At 38.5% G+C, this 4,031-nt stretch overlaps 1 protein-coding gene across 1 annotated transcript in view; it reads right to left on the bottom strand.

Annotated features, from left to right (window-relative positions):
* ndrg2 (NDRG family member 2) overlaps positions 1-1,392 on the bottom strand; it is a 34,269-nt gene extending 32,877 nt beyond the window's left edge. The window contains exon 1 of the mRNA XM_016505171.1: positions 885-1,392. The gene's annotated coding sequence lies outside the window, so the exon portion shown is untranslated. The remainder of the gene's footprint in view (positions 1-884) is intronic.
* Positions 1,393-4,031: the final 2,639 nt, after the last annotated feature.

Below are 4,031 nucleotides of genomic sequence, written 5' to 3'. Positions count from 1 at the left end.
AAATGTCAACATTGCATTTGTTTGGGGGGGGGGGTGAACTACCCCTTTAAAGGCTGTATGACTCACTGAAGACCCCAGATAAACTCGACAGCTAGATAACCGTGTATCTCAGTGAGTCCAGCCGCATTTCCAGGACACGGTGTTTGTTGCGTGCATTCGTTTCTGGAAAGGGCCTTTGCGGGTTTGTCTGGGCCCGCGACACACCTCCCTTTGACATTGACACACATTCTCCACAGCCACGGCGCGTAAATGAACAGAGATCTGCAGAACCGCGGAAAAGCCCACGGCTGGAGGCGCAGCCCGCTGCGTGAGCCAGAGCTTTGCTCTTAAAATTCAACTTCACATCAACAAAATGCAACACATACGCATGTCTCCTGCGCAAGATCTGCACAATCCACGAACAAAGACCACCATGAGTTAAACGACATGTTATATCTCATGTTAAATAACGCTTGCGCACTCACAGCCCATGCATCCACCCAAAACTCTTGGAGAAATGTGGGCTGGTTCTGTACTGCTCGCAACCTAAAGGATAGGCTATAAGCATTCATGGCTCATATTAAGCAAGCTGGATTTAATGCTGCTTTATGTTTACAAGTTCCCAGCCGCTGGAACAGATTAGGGTCACGTCTCGTGTGTCGTTTAAAACGGATACTTACGGAACTATCAGCATTTATGGTCTATGCATATTTACGTTTTATTCCATTGTGCACAACAACCGCAGTTATAGGCAATACATTGTTGCAGGCAATAAAAACATTAATGCGACACATTAATATTGCATGCATTATATTGCACAACTTAATATTGCATGCATTATATATATATATATATATATATATATATAGGTAGGCTGTTATAAAGCCTTAAGAAATTTCACTTACCTCTTATGCAAAATAATTATGATGTCGGTGTGCCCAATTTCCCTAAAATACAGAAATAAGCAAAAGTCGACACTCCTTTGTCTGTGAAATATATATGTATTTTTCTCAGTCTTGACCCTGGGTCGCTCCCAGCGCTCTTGAGCTCGCACTTTCTTTCCAGCAGCGTTTGTTATTTTCTCTCCCTCTTTTCCGCACTGTCTCTATTACCCCGTTTTTGTTCTTTCTGAAGCCACAGAAAAAAATCGAACAAAAAAATATGGAGCAGTCAATCAAATAAGTCGACTTGAGTTATGGATGGGGGAGCGTAAAAGTATCCATGGAGCTCGAGTCGCCGATGCTGAAGCGTTTAGAGCAGTTATGTGGCGTATGTGTTACAACTTGCTATATCTGCCTACAAACCCATCAACATGTCGATAAACAGACGCTAAAAGTCGACGAAAGCCCGCTCTTCTGAATCGGCTGCCCCTGTTTTTGGCAATGGTTCGCTCCCGTTGTTCAATCGTCTGGTGGAACAAAACGCGTTCGCATTCCAAGGTTCTGGTTACAGCTGCGCTGCAGACTTAAGCACTAGCTTCGTGTGATTCGAGCCGCGTTAGAAGATATAAATACACTAATCTCTCATTTCTTGCAGAAATGCACAGGATATGCAAAATGGGTTCGACGAGTGATTTGTAGAACGAATGGAAAAGTGGACGCTCCTCATAAAAGCTCGCCTCAGGCAGTCCAGTAGAGCTACTGATGGAGAGTAGCCTATGTTTTTGTATAGGCTACACAGTTACAGAATAATTAAAACCTCTATACAAGGACACTTTATCACAACCGTTTCTCTGTCAGATGAAATCATGTTTCATGAAATCAAATTTTCTCTGAAAATGTACCATAGTTTCATATCATAACAAAAATAAAAACCGGTATTCGGTATGAACCGGTATACCGCCCAGCACTAATAGTAACTACTGTAGCCTATTTGTATTAAGACAAAAAAGTGAAAACATCAGTAGGACTAGCATGCTATTAACAAATATTATCAGTAGATTTCTATAATAAAATATATACTATATGTGTAAAAGTATCTCAAATCATTGCAGCTTTACAAGTGCTTTTTTTTTCGAACATAGAGACTGAATATAATAGTTTGACTAACTGAAACTGTAATGTTGCCAGAAATGTTGTAGATTCATATGAATTACCCTATTAATGTTTCACAGTTTGTCTAATGTGCATGAGTGTAATGCAACAGCAGATTTGCATTGAGTTGTCACACGGGCAGCATCAAAGATCTGTACCAAAAAATAAACAGATTTCTGGGTTACTAGATTGAGTATTAGTCTACCTTTGACAATGGCTGTATCGGAAGGTGATTGGGAGTTTATTATTGAGAACGGTTATACACTTGATTCTTGTCATGAAATCAAATTGCGTGCATTTAAATGGTTATTAATCTACACTGAACCCAAACCACAAAGTGTTGCTATGAACTGTTTTACAGCTGCCAGGTGTAATTAAAAGGCAGATTTCATCACTCACTTTCACACTGCCTGAATATAGATATATATATACTTTGGCGATTATAGCATTCACACAAGAAAAGTCACCCAAAAATAATCATTTAACTTTCTTCTGCAGAACACAAATATATTTTAAAGAAAGTTAGGAGTCCAAATAACATTGCACACATTGATTTGTATTGTATAAACAACAGAGAGAAAAAAAAGATGTTCCACTGTTTTTTCTTCTTCTTCTTTTTCAAAATATAGAAAGTGGCTGATTTGGCAGCGGCATGAGATTGAGCTTTTAATTTTAGCAAGTTTATAGCAACACTTTGGGGGTTGGGTTCGGTGTAGATTAATAACAATTTGGATGTAAATGAAATTTGCAAGTCTCAAATTGTTCTCAATAATAAACTCCCAATAACTATTGTATATGGTCATTATCAAAGGTAAAACTCAGAAATCACTTTTTTTTTGGCAGATCCATAATGCTGTCCTTGAAAACTCAACGCTTAGACTTCTGCATCTAGGCACACTATGCAAAATATGTTTAATAGCTTAATAATATAAATCTACATTTCTTCTCAAATTGCACAGTTTCAGTTAGTCTTACTGAAGTCAAATCATGGTAAACTTGGATATCATTTGCAGCCCATATAGTGACTAAGCCACGTGTAAAGCTCAGTTCAGCGGGTTCAGTCAGTCCAGGAGCATGTTGGGAAATATTCAGGGTTTCACGGCCCCCTTTAACTCAGCTATATGAGAAGCTTAGATCCCTGTTGCACAACGTGAACCTTTACAGAAGATAACACTTAACTGACCTCAGGATTTGTGCTGAAAAACAACATCTGCCAGCCACCATGTGCCTTTTCTCCACGATTTACGAGAGTCTGTAGACTCGTGCTAAACCTGATAACAGAAAGCAGCTGTTTTTCCAACACACTTGAACATATCAAGATTAACTCCACATGCAAAGCCAAAATGGCCGCTTACACATTTTGAGTCAAGATGAAGCCCATTTAATTTCCAAAATGTGACGTCTGTGCATGAGCAGCGCATGATCGACAGATTAGCTTTGCAGGAGTGAAAAGAGTCTGAAATCATGCAGGAATGAAGTGAGCTGGTTTTCTGAAAGCACAGCTGAAGCTCTGACTTGAACATTAATCAGCAAATGTGAAGGTCAGAGAGTCAGCGCAGCCACAGCTCAAACGATCTCAACTTTAGACGGATGATCACCATCCCTTTGAAATCAGTGGAGTTGTGAAGGCAGTGTTTAGGCACCTTGAAATAGACGATTCAACTAAAAACACATTTCAGGGACCTGCTTTTATCCTTTGGGAATCGATTGGATGGTGAAAAGTGGGTGTTGCACAGCAGATTTTAAAACACCAGCGGGATTTAATCATAATGACAATAAAGCACAAATGAAAAAATATATAGGCCTACATATGTAATATTCTAACATTATTTTATTTTACAAATTTTCTTTTGCAATTATATAAGAATTTTATGTTTAATATTTGATTACATTTGAAAATGTACAGTTTTAACTAATGTCCTTTCTTTCTTTCAAAATCAATCATAATTAAGAATATCAATACACAAAGAAAATGATATGCAATAATTTAAAAAATATTTTCTTAAAGGGGTCATATGA

The sequence above is a fragment of the Sinocyclocheilus anshuiensis genome, unplaced genomic scaffold (genome assembly GCF_001515605.1).
Source record: "Sinocyclocheilus anshuiensis isolate Anshui unplaced genomic scaffold, SAMN03320099.WGS_v1.1 scaffold919, whole genome shotgun sequence".
In the NCBI taxonomy this organism is placed as follows: domain Eukaryota; kingdom Metazoa; phylum Chordata; class Actinopteri; order Cypriniformes; family Cyprinidae; genus Sinocyclocheilus; species Sinocyclocheilus anshuiensis.
Note: the sequence above shows the minus strand (reverse complement) of the source record. Positions and strands in the feature narration are given on the sequence as shown.